Source organism: Bufo bufo, chromosome 4 (genome assembly GCF_905171765.1).
Source record: "Bufo bufo chromosome 4, aBufBuf1.1, whole genome shotgun sequence".
NCBI classification, from domain to species: domain Eukaryota; kingdom Metazoa; phylum Chordata; class Amphibia; order Anura; family Bufonidae; genus Bufo; species Bufo bufo.
The window spans coordinates 464,047,458-464,066,435 of NC_053392.1; positions in this window are offsets into that span (position 1 = coordinate 464,047,458).

Consider the following 18,978-nt stretch of genomic DNA (forward strand, 5'->3'; position numbering starts at 1 on the left):
CATGCACAAGAAAATTAGATTTTTGTACTCGCCGTAAAATCCTTTTCTCATAGTAGGCATTGGGGGACACAGATCCCACCCCATGTTTTTTTTACTTCCGCTTCTCCGGGCTGGTCTCTTGATCTTTCCCGGTACGGGAGTTGTTGGTTCCTTGCCTTTCTTCTCTCTCCTACTGCTTTTGGTACAAACTGATCTGCCTAGTGTCTGTGGAGAGGGTATAGCCCAACGGGGAGGAGCCAATACTTTTTATGTCTAGTGTCGCCTCCTAGTGGTAGTTGGACATATACCCATGGTGTCCCCCAATGCCTACTACGAGAAAAGGATTTTACGGTGAGTACAAAAAATCCGGCCCCATTTGAAAATGAATGGGTCCGCACCTCGGACGTGTGAATGGACCCTTACTCTTTACGTTACAGCTATTGTCCGCAGGTATCGGTGACCTGATCACATGCAAAGGAACCTAGGAAACTAATATACCTGCAGGAATAAAAGGACAAGGCAATCAACAGATCACATTTTATTAGTAAAACTTAGATAATATCATTAATTTTAATTAATTTTTACAGTTTTCACAGAATGGCCACCCAATCCTGTGATGGCTTCTTCTGTGGCCAAGGCCTCACAAGCATGGTCATATTATCACTTCATTTTATATTGTGGGTGAAATCTCCCAAACTAACCGCACCATAGATAAATCCCTATGTTGCTGTTAGTTTGGGTTATCAGACTTGTGGTTGTAATATGGCACCAAAATGAAGTGGTTTTACAGAAATGTGGATGAGGTCTTCCTGTACCACTATAGGCATGACTTCATATGGAATCTGAAAGAAATCATGGCATTCTCAAGTGCATGACTTGTTACAGAATGATTGATTCTCCCCTAGAAGCATTGATTGTTTTATGGAGTAGTAATAAGACTCCCATGGAGGTGTATCTACATGTGACTGTGATGCCATATGTATGGAGGTATTCTTCCAAGAAGCTTGCTTTTTAGGTGAGAGTATTTTCATATGTACAATACCAAAAGAGCACATTACAAAGCTGTATGGTCTCTGTGCGCTGGTGGCCAGGCTCTCAGAGCTGCCCCTTTTAGGGTCCATTCACACGTCCGCAAAATGGGTCCGCATCCGTTCCGCAATTTTGCGGACCCGTTCATTTTTTAATACGGCAGGAATGTGCTATCCGCATTTGCGGATCCGCACTTCCGTTCCGGAGAAAAATAGAACATGTCCTATTCCGCAATTGCGGAAAAAGGCATTTTCTATGAGAGTGCCGGCGATGTGTGGTTCGCAAAATGCGGAACGAACATTGCCGGTGTCTGTGTTTTGTGGATCCGCATACGGACATGTGAATGGACCCTTAGTCTGTGTAACCACTGTAGGAAGGAACAAGGGGCTGTCATTGATGGTCTGTATGTGTCACCGAGGTTCCTGGCCTCGGTGAGGTAAGAGCCGGTTTTTCTCAAGTGTCAGTATTGCAGATTGCAGTCTGACATTTCAGCTGTTTAGTATGGCTGTAAAGCTGATCCTGGACGGCTTTTACTGGGAGTAGCCAAAATGCTGGGTGGGTGGCTACTCCCCACGTTCCAGGCCGGGTCTTGGCAGGCTTTAAAAGCAGTCGGCACTATCAGGTGGTGGATTTTACCTCCATCTGAAAGTGAAGCTGTGGAGCCTCTGTGCTGAAGACTGCAAACAGGCGTGCAGGCCGACTGGAAGACTGGCAGTGAACTTTTCTGTGGCTGAGCATTTAGCCGGGTGTGAACTGACACCTAGGATTCCAGGTGAATACTGTTTTGTTTTGCTGTGTATGAACAAGCACCAAGACTGTTATGTTTTGCTGAGTGTGAATAAAACACTGAAGTTTGATTTACAACCTGGTTCCTTGCCTCTATACTGCGTCCGCTAACCTGTCTACCAGAGCAAATCCCCACAATTGGTGGCTTGGAGCGGGCACACGCAGTGAGGCTGGCCTAAAGGCCGAAAAGTTTTCTTTTTTTTCTTTTTCTTTTCCGGGCACGGTGTCCTATATCAAGCTGGCAAGGTTACGGGCCGTGTTCCCTGACAAAATGGTGGCGGTCGTGAAAGCCCTCATGGAGACTAACTTGCAGCAGTGGGAGGCTAACAAGCAGCAGGAAACTAACCAGCTGCTATTACAGCATGTGATGGCGTTACAAGCGGCAGGAGCGTCCCAGAACGTCCACAATGCCCGAAAAGCTGTCCGTGCGGCGATCCCTAAGATGACCCCCTCGGACGACGCCGAAACCTATCTGGCGGTATTCGAAAAGGTGGCCATGAGGGAGAAGTTACCCCGAGACCAATGGGCTGAGGTCATCGCTCCGTTCCTGGCGTCTGGACCCCAGCAGGTGTTTTTCGACTTACCAGATGGTCAAGCAGCTTACTACCTGACCGTAAAGGATGAGTTTCTGGCAAGACTAGGGGTGAATGTATTGGTCCGAGCCCAGCGGGTGCAACAGTGGGAATTTAACCCGGCTGAACCCGTCAGACCGCAGTATTATGATCTGCTACACCGGTTGCAAAAATGGCTGCAGCCTGACATACTGAGTCCCACTGCTATGCTGGACCGTCTGTTGGCTGATGTGTTCCGGAGGGCTTTGCCGTACCCTCTCTAGGGCATTACCAGGGAACACCTGGCCGATCCAGTGCTAGAGATGATCGACCTGGTAGAGTGCTATGTGGCCACCAGAAATCTACAGGGGGTTCTTTTGGGAGGGGGCCATTTAAACCCCGGAAATCTCCCCCCTCGACCAGGCGGCCAGTGCCAGCAAAACCCGCTCGGGGATATACTCCCTACAGACCTAGCTCCGATGGTCTGTTGGCGGTGTCAAGAACCTGGTCACATAGAGCCGACTGTCCCTATCGGGGGGGAACCTATGGACACTAACTATGGCTACCGCCCCTCAATGTCGGCCAAGAGGCTGTGTGCAACCGGTACCCCTGAGACAATAGTCACCTGTGCAAGTGGGAGATACCTTGGCGGTGGCGCTGCTGGACTCGGGGAGCCTGGTGTCTCTGGTAAGAGCTGCCCTGGTGCGGCCCACCGAGTATACTGGCCGAAAAGTCAGTATCGTGTGCATTCATGGAGACTTAAAAGACTATCCCACCGCCTTGGTGTCTCTATCCACGGTGGCCGGCAGGTGGACTCATGAGGTGGGCGTCTCCACAAAGTTACATTATGAACTAATAATTGGGAGAGACTTCCCCGGTTTCCTGTCACTATGGCCTGAGGCGAGAGTCACCGATACCCATGGGGCAGGAGTAGCTCCAATAGAATGGCCTTGCTCAGGGGGGAAACCGGGAACCTGAGGCCGAAGGGCTAGCAGTAGGGGTGGCTGCCACTGCGGTGGAAGGGGGGGGGAGCCAACCCCACTGAATGTAATGGTGGGAGACGTGGAGGATTTGCCGCCGGATCCGGAGTCGGCAGAACTCAACGTCTCTGGAGACAATTTTACTACAGCACAGCACCAGGACCCAACTCTATCTCGGGCCTGGGAAAATGTGGTGGTAGTTGAGGGTGAGCTGCAACAACCGGGGGCCGAGTCTATGTTCCCCTGTTTTGTGGTTCAACAGGAGATGCTGTACTGGGTAAATCAACTACGCATATTGAGCACTTGGTGGTGCCCAAGGCGTATCGCAAGCTTGTGTTGGAGTTAGCCCACCAACATGTTCTTGGACCCCTTTTTGTGTCAAAAGTCATGCGGGAACTCTGTAAACTACTACAGATCAAACCGTTACGGACGTCCGTCTATCACCCGCAAACGAACGGCCTGGTAGAGAGGTTTAATAAAACCTTGAAAAACATGTTAAAGCGGGTGGTGTCTAAAGATGGGAGGGATTGGGATCTTCTACTGCCCTATCTCATGTTCGCAGTGCGAGAGGTGCCCCAGGCCTCTACTGGATTCTCGCACTTCGAACTGCTGTATGACAGACATCCGCGTGGTCTGTCGGAAATAGCCAAAGAGGCGTGGGAACAATGACCCACACCGCATAAATGTGTGATTGAGTATGTCACTCGGATGCAAGAGCGGATGGAGACAGTGTTGCTGCTGGTTAAGGAACATATGGAGGCAGCTCAGCGAGCCCAGAGTAGAGTCTATAATCACCAGGCTGGGGTTCTGAATTTTAACCCGGAAGATCGGGTTTTGGTTCTGGTGCCGACGGTGGACAGTAAGTTCCTGGCTAGGTGGCAGGGTCTCTACGAAGTGCTCAAAAAAGTTGGGGAGGTAACTCACAAGGTACTCCAGCCCGGGCTGAGAAAGCAGGAGCAGGTGGACCATGTAAACTTACTGAAACCGTGGAAAGATGGAGACCAGTACGGACAACAGCCCCCGGCCGGGTTTTCTGGTGGTAGTTTCCAGTCCCATGGTCTGATACGAGGGAAGCAGTTGCGACAGTAAAGATTGCTGACAACCTTTCCTCTAGAACAGGGATGCCCAACCTGCGGCCCTCCAGCTGTTTCAAAACTACAACTCCCAGCATGCTCGGACAGCCTATAGCTAGCAGTCTACAGCAGGGCATAGTGGGAGTTGTAGTTTTACAACAGCTGGAGGGCCGCAGGTTGGGCATCCCTGCTCTAGACAGACTCAGGAGGCCAGGGAGTTCGTCAGCAGGAACACGGATGTGTTTTCGGACTTCCATGGATGCACTTCTATCATCCGACAGGACATTGTCACTGAGCCTCACGCCAGAATCCGGTTGAAACCATACCGGGTACCTGAGTTGCGGTGACAAGCCATCTCTGAAGTGCAGCTGATGTTACAGCTAGGTGTCATCGATGAGTCAAAAAGTGAATGGGCCAGTCCGATAGTATTAATACGCAAGCCGGACAGGACATTACGATTCTGTAACAACTTATGCAAACTTAATGAGGTTTCCAAGTTTGACGCATATCCCATGCCTCGAGTGGATGAGCTTATTGAGAAGTTAGGCCAAGCCCGGTATTTCTCTGTTTTGGACCTCACCAAAGGGTACTGGCAGGTACCCTTGACGGAGGCTGCCAAGGAGAAAACTACTTTCATCACACCAGAGGGGCTGTATCAGTACAAGGTATTACCCTTTGGTCTACATGGCGCTCCCGCCACCTTTCAAAGGCTAATGGACATTGTACTCCGTCCACATTATCGGTACACTTCAGAGTACCTGAACGATATCGTTATCCACAGTACCGACTGGGAAAGTCACCTACCTAAGGTACAAGCTGTAGTGGACTCCCTTAGGAAGGCTGGCTTAACCACTAACCCAAAAAAGTGCGCGATAGGGTTAGAAGACACCAAGTACCTGGGGTATGTAATTGGACGCGGAGTTATCAAACCTCAGGTGAACAAAATTGAGGCAATTCGGAATTGCCCCCGACCTGTCACTACTCTGCAAGTAAAGTAGTTACTGGAAATGGTGGGATACTATATGAGGTTTGTCCCCCACTTTGCCACAGTGGCCGCACCATTGACAGGCCTTTTGAAGGGACGCAAGTCAGTGACGGTCCACTGGAATTAGCAGGCGGAAAAGGCTTTCTCTGCTTTGAAGTCAGCCCTGTGTGGGTCCCCGGTTTTGGTGACGCCGACTTCAAAAGGGAGTTTATAGTACAGACCGATGCCTCCGAAGTAGGTTTCGGTGCTGTACTGTCTCAGGAAGTTAACAGGGAGGAGCATCCAGTTGTCTTCCTCAGCTGGAAGCTTACCCCAGCCGAGACCAGGTATAGTATAGTGGAGAGAGAGTGCCTGGCTATCAAGTGGGCACTCGAGTCTTCCGCTATTATTTGTTGGAGAGAAAGTTTTGTCTGGTGACCGACCACTCCCGTCTCAAATGGATGAGCCAGGCCAAGGACGGAAATGCCCCGGTCACCCGGTGGTTTCTGTCTTTGCAAAATGTCACATTTTCAGTGGAACACAGGGCAGGCCGGTTACGAGGAAATGCGGATGCCCTGTCCCGGGTACACTGTTTAATGTGTGTCCACCCCCTCAGGGTTGAACAAAGGGGAGAGGTATGTAGGAAGGAACAAGGGGCGTCATTGATGGTCGGTATGTGTCACCGAGGTTCCGGTTTTTCTCAAGTGTCAGTATTGCAGATTGCAGTCTGACACTTCAGCTGTTTAGTATGGCTGTAAAGCTGATCCGGGACGGCTTTTACTGGAAGTAGCCAAACTGCTTGGTGGGGGGCCTTGCCAAAATGAATGTGAGTAAGCCAAAATGTTTTGTGGGCAGATAAGACCAAAATAGACCTTTTTGGTAAAGCACATCATTCTACTGTTCACCGAAAACAGATTGAGGCCTACAAAGAAAAGAACACAGTACCTACAGTCAACTATGGTGGAGGTTCAAAGATGTTTTGAGGTTGTTTTGGTGCCTTGACTGTTTTCAAGGCATCATGAAATCTGAAGATTACCAAAGGATTTGGGGTCGCAATGTAAGGCCCAGTGTCAGGAAAGCTGGGTTTGAGTCCTAGGTTATGGGTCTTCCAACAGGACAGTGATCCCAAACATATTTCAAGAGGCACCCAGAAATGGATGGGAATAAAGCTCTAGAGAATTCTGAAGTGGCCAGCAATAAGTCCAGATTTAAATACCATTGAACACCTGTGAAGAAATCTTAAAATTGCTATTGGGAGAAGGGACCCTTAAAATATAAGAGACCTGGAGCAGTTTGCAAAAGAAGAGTGGTCCAAAATTCCAGTTGAGAGGTGTAAGAAGCTTGTGGATGGTAATAGGTATGATTGATTTCAGTTATTTCTTCCAAAGGGTGTGCAACCCAGGGGCGTTGCTAGGCATGTAAATTTTGGGCTTGGGCCCTGGACTACCAGCACATTGCCCTGAATCTCTGGCGATAGCTGTATTTTTCATTGCACTGGCAGCTTTTTATGGTTATATTGAGCCACCAATGGGGGGCTGCAGTGGGGCCCCAAATGATATCTGCCAGGCACACATTAAACCTGTAAGGAGCGGCTCTGTTGTGCACCTTGCTGAAGTGCCGTGAGACCAGCCAGCAGCCCTGCACTGGTGTCTCAGTATCAGAGCAGAAAGCACTCCCTTCGCCCCTCACTCAGGCCTGGTAGTGGAGGACTAGACCCAGCCTTGCAGGAGATTCAGACAGGACAAGCAAATTCCAGAGCTACTGCTGTCTGTCGTCCTCCAGCTGTCTAGGTCACCACTGCTTGATAGGTCTTATGAAAATGGCCTCTGCCAGCCCAGCAACAGCCACTACTAACCTGACAATATGGAACAGCAGAGAGGGGAGTAACACCTGCAGAACAGCTTCATGTAACCATCCATGTATAGGACAATGTGCTTATGGGACCTGTATCTTTGTTAAACAGTGTGTGTGTGCGTGCATATATATGCAATTTATTTTGCTCCACTACATTTGTGTGATTACTAAATCAAAATTGCTGGCAGGTTCTGAGAGCTCCGAAGTATATTCTCACTCATCCAGGCTCTAACTCTCCTTGTAGTGATCCCTCCCAGTGTGCTGACATCCCAGGACATCGGTCAGCCCATCATAGGACCATCGGTGCCCCGTTTCAGGATATTGATGCAGTGGGTACCTTGCCATCTAAAGCGGAGGCTCCCTTCAGTACCATCGCAGCTCCCGCTTAATACAGGTCGTGCTGAGCTGCATCATGACCAGTCTCTACCTGCCACTTGTGGGTATACTCCCTGCTGTACATATCCTCTTAGGGCAGGAGGGCACAGAATAGGACGAGCAGTGCCCAGGCAAAAATCTGCTTTTAGGCCCGCCATCCATGGCTGATATGTGTACATTGGTGTAATTGTTTAGGCTGTGGTAACTGCAACCCCTAGAGAGAGAGCCTCTATGCTGCTATCACTTTATACCCAGGGGTGAGCTTGGGTGAAGACAGAGGTTACCCTGGTGTTGTGACTTCGTGAGCCCTTCCTGTCCTTAGTGAACCAAGGCTTCTCCCCACAACATAGACATTTCCCCCACAACATTTTTTTCTCCTTGGGTGGGGGAAGTATATAGGAGGTTCTCGGCTTAATCCCCTGATATTTACATTCTACCTTCATTTTTTTATTATTATTGCTGAGTGACTGCCATAATATCTGCTCTTTTCTGGACTTAGAGCTCCATCTTGCGGCCATGCCGCAGTACTGGGAATCCTTTACATTATTCTGACACTTGCACCACTATGGCTCCTTTTTGTGGATATTTCCTTGCTTGAAGTGTTATGGGGGCGAAACTCTTGCTGCTGACATGTACTGGCCAATACGTGGCATGATCTGTATTTTTATCACCCTGGCTTAAATAAGTACCTATTCTAATTTCCCAAGTGAAACATGTCTAAAAAGTCACTAAAATCCTTAATTTCTAACGATAATTTGTTTTCCCCTAGTCCTAACAGCAGCACAGATGGGGTCCCCCCCCCCCCCCCCGCAAACTGGTAGGACCGATTTTTGGAATTTTATAGAATAATGAAGTAAATAAATGTGCAACACACCCACATAACCCCTATAAAAGAGAGTAACACCCTCAGTCCCTTGTGTAATGTACAAGAAAAAATAATTATATAGAATTAGCGACGGATATTTGTGTTTAGGACTAAGGGAAAACAAATTATCGTTAGAAATTAACGTCTCTTACGTCCTAACCAGCAGCACAGCAGATAACACTGAACGCCCAAAGGAAGAGTAATCGGCCACTCTGGAGTCAAGTCTGTAGTGGGTGATGAAAGTGGAGTGGGAACTCCACGAAGCAGATTTGCAAATATGTTCCAAAGGAACTAAATTTCTTTCTGCAAAGGAGGTAGAGACAGACCTGGTCGAATGAGCTCTCAGGAGGCTCTAGATTCTGAGAGACCATGGATTCCCGAATGGCTTCCTTAACCCATCGACTGATGGAAGGTTTAGAGGCTTTGTGGCCCTTCTGGGCCCCTGCAAAGAGAATAAGATGATTTTCGTCCTTCCTGAATTCCTTAGATCTATCTAGGTAGATCCGGAGACATCTCGAAATATCAAGGCAATGCAGGCCTCTATTTTCCTCGGGGGGCGCATGAGGAAGTAAAACCGGTAGAGAAATAACTTGATTGATGTGGAATGTTGGTACCTTAGGGATAAAGGAAGGTAAGAATCTTAAGAGGACTCGGTCCGGTAAAAATTTGGTATATGGCTCGTAAGCTGACAAAGCTTGGAGCTCCCCAATTCTTTTCGCTGATGTAATCGCCAGAAGGAAAGTTACTTTGGTCATCACATACTTCATGTCTACATCCTCCATAGGCTCAAAGGGGGGAGATGATAGCCCTTTGAGCACAACCGAGAGATCCCACGTGAGAACTGGTTGGATAACCGTAGGTCTTAATCTTGAGGCTCCTCTCAAGAATCTTTTGATAAGGGAGTCTTGAGATAAGGACCTATTGAGATAGACTAAAATAGCTGACATCTATATCCTCAGGGTGGAGGGAGATAGCTTCCTATCCAGCCCCTCTTGTCGGAAGTTTAACACAGTGGAAACAGACGGATCCGTACCGGATACTTGCTTCCTGGTACACCAGCTTTGGAATATTCTCCAGATTCTTGCGTAAGCTTGGTTGGTAGAGTCCGCCCTGGAGTGGGACATAATTCTCAAGACCGCACTAGAGAGCCCATCTAACTGAGGAAGGGACTGGTCAACCTCCAGGCTGTCAGATTGAACATTTGAAGGTTTGAGCAGCTGTGAGTGTCCCTCAACACTAGTGCATGCTCTGGGGGAAGCCTCCAGAATTGTCCCCGAATCATCTGAAGGAGTTGGGTGAACCAAGCTCTCTTGGGCCAAAACGGGATTATGTCTATGACAGATGCTTGGTCTTGCCTTATTTTCATCAATACCCTTGGAAATTGGAGGGAAGATGTAGGCCAGCCTGAACCTCTACAGGATTGACAGAGCATCTATTGCCACTGCATCGTCCTCCCTGTAGAGGGAGCAAAATCTCTCCAACTTGGTGTTGAACCTCTTGGCCATGAGTTCTATCTCTGGCACGCCCCACTTGAGTGTAATTTCCTTGAATATGTCCGGGTGGAGAGCCCACTCTCCTGTGGGAAGCCCTCTGCTCAGGCGATCGGCGATTATATTGAAAGATCCTCGAATATGGACTGCCGTAAGATGGGGGAAGTTCCTCTCTGCCCAATCCAAGATCAAACCTATCTCTCTGAGAAGATTTTGTGATTGAGTGCCTCCCTGCTTGTTGATGTAAAGGACAGCCGTCATGCTGTCTGTTTTAATTTTCACTGTCTTCCCTAAAATTAGGGGAGCAAAATGCAGTAGGGATAGCTTGATAGCACGGATATCCAGAAGATTGGATGTTAACCGCCTCTCTAGAGGAGACCAAGAACCTTGTACTGTCAGGTTCAGAAGATGCGCTTCCCAACCTGCAAGGGATGCATCGGTAGTAAGTATGATCCAAGAGGGTTGGATCAGAGACTTGCCGTCCTCTAGGTAAGACCACCATCTGAGAGAGGATCGGGTTGGACAAGGAGTGACAATTGAGGCCTGAAGGCCGAAGATTCCAATTGGCAAGTGTGGCGAAACCAACCTCGCCACTGGGTTTTGGAGAGGACTGGCTGCTGACCTCTTGCCCCTGGATTATGGGCCATATACTAACTTTTAAACCTCTGAACCTATTCAAGTGAATTTTGGATAGGTTTGTCCCTAAGTTATACTGGTTAAATTGATGTAAGTTATATGTATGGCCAATGTAAACTCACAAAGTTGTAACAATTTATAATAAGTGTAACTTGTCAGCTTGGGAGGAAAATGCTGGGTGTGTTTCTATTGTGCCATTGTCCCATTGTGTGTTTAAATGGTGATGTCTGTTCTGTTGTCTTCACATGTGTATTGGCGATCTCCCTTTTGTCCTCAGAGATAATTGGATTGTTCCTCAGGTTGTCTCCGGGACAGAGAGGAGGAGACCATGATGCATTGTGGGGATATGTTGTATCTGTCCTATGTCACAGTCTTCATTCTGGTCCTCTGGGGGTGTGAACGATTGGTTGCTGTAGTTACATTGTATGTGTTGTAAATTACTGATTGGTTGTATTTCAAACCCCTGTGGGCAGTACTATGTTTGTTTGTGGTTTATGAATAAAAGAGGCTGTACGTGAAGTACAGTCAGACCACTGCTTGACCCTCAACACGGAGCCTTGTCTCGTTATTGGGGGGGATTCGCTGTATGCTGTTAGAAGACCGATTGCCAGAAGTGTAAGCTGATTCCTGTTCGTCTGCTAGCAGCTATTCGTGAGGTTCCAGTTTGGTGTGCTACTTTGTATCCAGTTCGGGAGTTTGGTGTATCCTGCAGTAGCTGTGCCTGTCTCTCAGAAAGGGGCTTATCGCCTAAACGGATTTTAACCCCTTGTCTGCTGAAACGGTCCGTTACATTGGTGGCAAGCAGCGGGATCGTTCCCACAGCCCAGAAGGACAGCTACAAAGAAACATCATTCCCTGGAATTACAATTTGAGGGCAACGCATGTCCCAGTACAGCGACCCTGACAGCACCAGAATGGAAACAGCAGTGGAGTACGATGAGGGTGTCATGGATGACCGAGATGCAGTCCGCAAAGGCATCTGGTACCAGGTACTGGGTATTGTGGAGTATATGCAGGACGAGAGACTCCCCACGGAAGACCAGCAGTTGCAGAAGCGAGTAGCCCTGCGGATGCCCTTCCTGGGAGAGCAGCCCCGGGAGGAATGGGTAAAGGAATTGGAACTCCTAGCATGGCGGGAGCTGTGGCTGGAAGATGCCTACCAGGCGCTCTGGTGGTATGGGGCACAGTACCTACCCAGGACAGCTGAGCATGACAAGCCGGAGGGAGAGGAGTTTGATGGTCCTGGCTTGTTATGGGAGACTTTTTCAGAGCTGGAGTTGGGGAGCCCTACACAAGCCCGGTTCCATGATCTCTTGGAATGGAGGGAGAGCATGTATGACTGGGACGACACTCATGAGATTGAGCAGGACCTGGTCCACCTGGTGACCCGGGAGATGGAGCTGGAACAGGGCTACCAGCAGCTGTTCCACGCCAGTGAGAAGGCTCAGCAGGACAGTTAGGTGACAAACCCAGTCTCCATTCCCCAGCGGCAGTGTGAAGTGCAGGGAGAGGAGAGCAGCGTCCTCCCTCCCCAGCGGCAGGCTGAGTTACAGGGGGCAGAGGTAGTTGTTCCTGCCCCCCAGCAGCAGAGTGATATGCCGGGAAGGCAGTGTGAAATGCAGGGAGAGGAGAGCAGCATCCTCCCTCCTCAGCGGCAGGCTGAGTTACAGGGGGCAGAGGTAGTTGTTCCTGCCCCCCAGCAGCAGCATGATTTTTTGGGAATTGGGAGCCCAGTCTCCATTCCCCAGCGGCAGGCGGAGTTACAGGGGGCAGAGACAGTCGGTCCTGTTCCCCAGCGGCAGAGTGTCCAGCAGGGAATAGAGAGCCCAGTCTCCTTTCCCCAGCAACAGGACACTGTATTGGGAGCGGAGACGGTCGGTCGCCCTCCCCAGCGGCTGGAAGTATGTATGGGAAAGGAGCTTGTTACCCCCTCTCCCCAGCGGCAGCTTAACGCACCAGGGGGAGACAGTAAGCCCCACAACAGTGCAGATGGGACCGTGGTTGTTAACCCCCTCACGACTGCCATACTGCTATATACGTGCTATCTGCACATACCCCGTGCAGATAGCACTTAAATAAAAGTTATGGCAGCTCTTTAATCCAAGCGCTGAAAAGCGCAGGGATTAAAGCTTCCGCCCCTGCACTGCTGCTGTCAGGGACAGTATACAGTTTAGTAATGCCGACAAGGGACCAATCAGAGTGGTCCCTTGTCAGTGATCGCTCCAATTGGTGAGTCTATGCAGACTAACCAATCGGATCGCGGCAGTGTAAAAGTGCCGGTTTCAGGCTCTGATCTGCAGATCAGAGCCTGAAATCAGGCATTAGCTGATCTGTGGACCCAATATGTGCCCCCTGCCCAAATCTGTGCCCCCAAATAGCTCCTGCTTCCCCCATTTGTGCTCTCTGCGCGATCTGTGTGCAGTGGCTTTAACTTTGCCGCCTGTGCTCTGGACGTGCCGGCTCCGACTGTGCACGTCTGTCTCCCCTGCCCCCATATTAGCCCACTGCCCCTATCTGTGCCCCTTGTTGTGGTCCTCTTGAATGTAGCTGTATGATGACACTGCTATAACCCCTTAGATGCCACAGCAGCGGCATCCATGGGGTTAATAGAGAGAGGGGGCTCACTCTCTCAACCATCAGACTGTCGCACTGTGAATGCAACACTGGATGCATTTGAAAAGCAATCAGGAAACCTGATAGTACTATACTTTGCAATGGCAGAGCATTGCAAAATATAATACAGCCATCAGCCCCACTGGATCTTCAAGATCAAGTGGGACTTAATAAAAAAAAAAAAGTGAGAAAATAGAAAAAGTTAAAAAAATAAATGTAAAATAAATAAATAAAAAAGAAAATAAACAACCTTTTCATATATCTGCTCATTTATAAGAGAGAAAAAAAAATTAAAAAATAAAATAAAGTACACATAATTGGTATTGCCACGTCCGTAATAACCTGATCTATAAAAGGATTATGGTACTAATCCCGCATGGTAAACGCTGTAAAGATTTTAAATAAAAACTATGGCGGAATGGCTCACCTCCTAAAAAAATAAATAAAAGAAAGTGATCAAAAAGTCATATGCATACCAAATATGATATCAATAAAAACGACAGCCCATCCCGCAAAGAAAAGCCCTCATATAACTATGTTGATGGGAAAATAATAAAAATTATGGGTCTTACATTTTGGTGATGCAAAAAAAAAAGTTTTAAAAAAGTGATTTTATGATATAAAAGTGGTAGAACATAAATTAAACAATATAAATTTGGTGTTGCCATAACCGTCAATCCACAGAATAGAATTATCTTATCAAATATACCACATGGAGAACCTCATAAAAATAAATAAAGATTGGCAGAATTGCAATATTAACCCACTTCACCTCATATAAAATTAAATAAAGAGCGATCAAAAAGTCTTATGTACCCCAAAATGGTACCATTAAAAACTATAGCCCACCCTATAAAAAATGAGCCCCCACACAGCTCAATCAACAAAAAAATCTAAAACCTATGGCCCTTAAAATCTATTTCAGCAAACTCCACGTTAGAAAATGCAGATGCCGCTCCTTTCTTTTTGAATTCTGACGTCTGCTCATACAGCTGTTTACGACCACATATGGGGTGTTGCCTTATTCAGGATAAAATGGGTAACAAATTATGGGGTGCATTTTCTCCTGTTATCTCTAGCGACTTTTTCATTTTCACGGCCATGTGTTTCTAAATATTATGAAACGCTTCTGAGGTAAAAGTAGTCAGTAAACCCCTCAATAAATTCTTTTAGCGGTGCAGTTTCCAAAATGGAGTCACTTTTTGGGGGTTTCTACTGTAGGGGTGCCTTAGTGTGCCTTCAAATACACTGACCAAAAATATAAACACAACACTTTTGATTTTGCTCCCATTTTGCATGAGCTGAACTCAAAGATCTGAAACCTTTTCTACATACACAAAAGACCCATTACTCTCAAATATTATTCACAAATCTGTCTAAATCTGTGTTAGTGAGCACTTCTCCTTTGCTGAGATAATCCATCCCACCTCACAGGTGTGGCATATCAAGGTGCTGATTAGACAGCATGAATATTGCACAGGTGTGCCTTAGACTACCCACAGTAAAAGGACACTGAAATGTGCACCGTTTTGCCTTACTGGGGGGGTCAGAAAACCAGTCAGTAACTGGAGTGGCCACCATTTGCCTCACGCAGTGCAACACATCTCCGTCGCATAGAGTTGATCAGATTGTTGATTGTGGCCTGTGGAATGTTTTTCCACTCCTCTTCAATAGCTGTGCGAAGTTGCAGAATATTGGCAGGAACTGGAACACGCTGTTGTATACGCCGATCCAGAGCAGCCCAAACAATTGGTGACATGTCCGGTGAGTATGCTGGCCATGCAAGAACTGGGATGTTTTCATTTTCCAGGAATTGTGTACAGATCCTTGCAAGATGGGGCCGTGCATTATCATGCTGCAACATGAGGTGATGGTCATGGATGAATGGCACAACAAAGGGTCTCAGGATCTCGTCACGGTATCCCTGTGCATTCAAAATGCCATCAATAAAATGCACCTGTGTTCATTGTCCATAACATACACCTGCCCATACCATAACCCCACTGCCACCATGGGCCCCTCGATCCACAATGTTGATGACAGCAAACCGCTCACCCACACGAACTCACACACGCTGTCTGCCATCTGCCCTGAACAGTGAAAACCGGGACTCATCTGTGAACAGAACGCTTCTCCAACGTGCCAGACGCCATCGAATGTGAGCATTTGCCCACTCAATTCGGTTACGACGACGAACTGCAGTCAGGTACACACCCCGATGAGGACAACGAGCATGTAGATGAGCTTCCCTGAGACAGTTTCAGACAGTTTTTGTAGAAATTTAACAAAAATGGAGTGGCTCTACTGCTCCGTAGGGTGGAGAGGTGCTCAATATCTAGGTGTAAACTCCAAACACCAGAAAGTAAAGAATTTCAAATAATATTGGAGATATGGCACTCAATATCTGGAAAATTTTTGCTCAAAAAAAGTCACTTTATTGGTGCAATAAAATATTTAAAATGTCATACAAAGTACGTAATTTGTGCAGAATTTAAATAACATAATAATAAAAAGTCACAATCGACAATATAAAAAATCACTTATAGTGTATATATAAACACACATCAGACAGCAAATGGGTACTTGTCTGTAATCTGATTGAATAGGTCCAGAAGGTTAAATTCTCAACACTAGAGCACTGAATGTGTTATTGCCCAATAGTTTTCAATGAGAAATGTCGCCATTGATTCGGTATATATCACCGATTATCATTATTATAGTGCAGTCGCAGGATTTTCTGATTTAATAATAGGAGTTATTCCGAATATATATATATCACAGTTCATGGAACTTATCGGATTAAAGTTCAGAAGATGTTAGCTCTAGGTGGCGTCCCACCTTTTGTTTCAAGCTATTTAAATCCCTTACCTCCACTGGAGGTAAGGGATTTAAATAGCTTGAAACAAAAGGTGGGACGCCACCTAGAGCTAACATCTTCTGAACTTTAATCCGATAAGTTCCATGAACTGTGATATATATATATTCGGAATAACTCCTATTATTAAATCAGAAAATCCTGCGACTGCACTATAATAATGATAATCGGTGATATATACCGAATCAATGGTGACATTTCTCATTGAAAACTATTGAGCAATAACACATTCAGTGCTCTAGTGTTGAGAATTTAACCTTCTGGACCTATTCAATCAGATTACAGACAAGTACCCATTTGCTGTCTGATGTGTGTTTATATATACACTATAAGTGATTTTTTATATTGTCGATTGTGACTTTTTATTATTATGTTATTTAAATTCTGCACAAATTACGTACTTTGTATGACATTTTAAATATTTTATTGCACCAATAAAGTGACTTGTTTTGAGCAAAAATTTTCCAGATATTGAGTGCCATATCTCCAATATTATTTGAAAGTTTTTGTAGAAATTCTCTGGTTATGCAAACCGACAACTGCAGCTGTCCGTGTGGCTGGTCTCAGATGATCATGGAGGTGAACATGCTGGATGTGGAGGTCCTGGGCTGGTGTGGTTACACGTGGTCTGCGGTTGTGAGTCCGGTTGGATGTACTGCCAAATTCTCTGAAATGCCTTTGGAGACAGCTTATGGTAGAGAAAAGAACATTTATTGCATGGGCAACAGCTCTGGTAGACATTCCTGCAGTCAGCATGCCAACTGCACTCTCCCTCAAACGTTGCGACATCTGTGGCATTGTGCTGTGTGATCAAACTGCACATTTCAGAGTGCCCTTTTATTGTGGGCAGTCTAAGGCATACCTGTGCAATATTCATGCTGTCTAATCAGCACCTTGATATGCCACACCTGTGAGGTGGGATGGATTATCTAGGCAAAGGAGAAGTGCTCACTAATACAGATTTAGACAGATATCTGAACAATATTTGAGAGTAATGGGTCTTTTGTGTATGTAGAAAATGTTTCAGATGTTTGAGTTCAGCTCATGCAAAATGGGAGCAAAACCAAAAGTGTTGCGTTTCTATTTTTGATCCGTGTATGACACGACACCCTAAAGCCATTTCAGCAAAATCTGCTCTCCAAAAACCATATGTTGCTCCTTTCATTCTGAGACCTGCCATGTGCCCATACAGCAGGTTACGACCACATATGGGGTGTTTCTGTAAACTGCAGAATCACGGTAATAAATATTGAGGTTCATTTTGCTGCTAACCCTTGCTATGTTATAGCAAAATTTGTATTAAAATTAAAAATCTGTACTCTGCTAATCCCAATAGCGGGTTGTGTATTTTTTCCCACAGGCCTTACTTTAGGTGTTATAGTGGGACCTGCTACTGGGGTGGCTGCTGTGTTGGGTGACACTTTGGAATGTTTAGAGGGAAATGTTGGGGGGTGGGGGGGGATGTTCTGTTTTATTGCAATGCACGCACTATATTTGAAGGTGAAGGTATTTGTTTACTGTCTGAGTATGATAAGATTCATCATTATGTTTGTCCTCCTTGTGCTATTAGGCATGACATTAGAATAGCCCATTTCTGGATATTTGATCATGGCGGGGGTAGTTAATCTTCTCAGCTGGAATGTACGGGGGATTAAAGATGCCATTAAAAGGCGGGCAGTTATGGACTGCATGAAACAACATCAACCGCTGACCTGTTGTATTCAGGAAACTCATCTTACCCCGGACCAGACTAAGCTGCTTACCCCTAAGTGGGCAGGGCACTGTTACCATTCCACCTTTTCGTCCTATGCGAGCGGGGTGAGTTTCCTGGTGCACAAATCGATTGCATTTACCTGCATTGCTAAAAAGGTGGATAGTGAGGGGAGGTATATCTGTTTGCACTGTGTGATCTTCACAACTCCATGTGTCTTGGTGGGAGTGTACATTCCGCCGCCATACTCACCGGCTGTACTTAGAGGTATATTACAGTTTATAGCAGACATGCCTGATATTCCAGTTCTGTTACTCGGGGACTTCAATAACATTCTTGATCATAGTTTAGATAGGATGGGGGCGGGACAACTACCTCAAGTGAGTGGATTAACATCTTTTGGGGTTCTCATGCAAGAAGCTAATATGCTCGATTTCTGGAGATTGAGGAATCCGTTAGTGAAGCAGTTCTCTTGCTGCTCTAGCACTTACAACTCTCTGTCTAGAATAGACCTTATTCTTGGGAATGCCTTTATGGGAAAATTTGTGAGGGATGTACATTACCTGCCACGCAGAATATCAGATCACTCGCCAGTGGTTGCGGTGATTGATCTTCGTGCATCGCGGGTTCATAAATGTGGGGGTTGGAAGTTTAATCCTTATTGGCTACCCCTCTTACCAGACGCTGGCGGAATTGGAGAAAGTTTTATTCCACGTTATAGAAGTCCAAATTGAGAGTTATGGATGCAGAGATTGATAAATTTTTGTTGCTCTTAGAATTACATACCCTGTCAAGTGAACATAAGGCATTGCTAGATAGTCCCATCACGGTTCAAGAATTTGAGGTAGCATTAGGTGCAATGTCTAATAATAAGGCCCCAGGAAGGGATGGCTTACCAGCTGAGGTATACAAACGTTATTCCAGCATTCTTCTCCCCCAATTATTGGCGGTCTGTAAAGAGGCCAAGCAGCAGGGACGGCTCCCTGATTCTATGAATGAGGCAGTCATTGCGCTTCTGCCTAAACCCGGTAAAGACGTCCTTGAAGCTGAATCTTATAGTCCCATTTCTCTACTCCCAGTTGATATTAAACTGTTGGCAAAAGTATGAGCAAATCGTCTGATATCCACTCTGATTTGTCAGGATCAAGCAGGCTTTATGCCCAATATGTCGACTGCGGTAAACATCAGACGTTTATT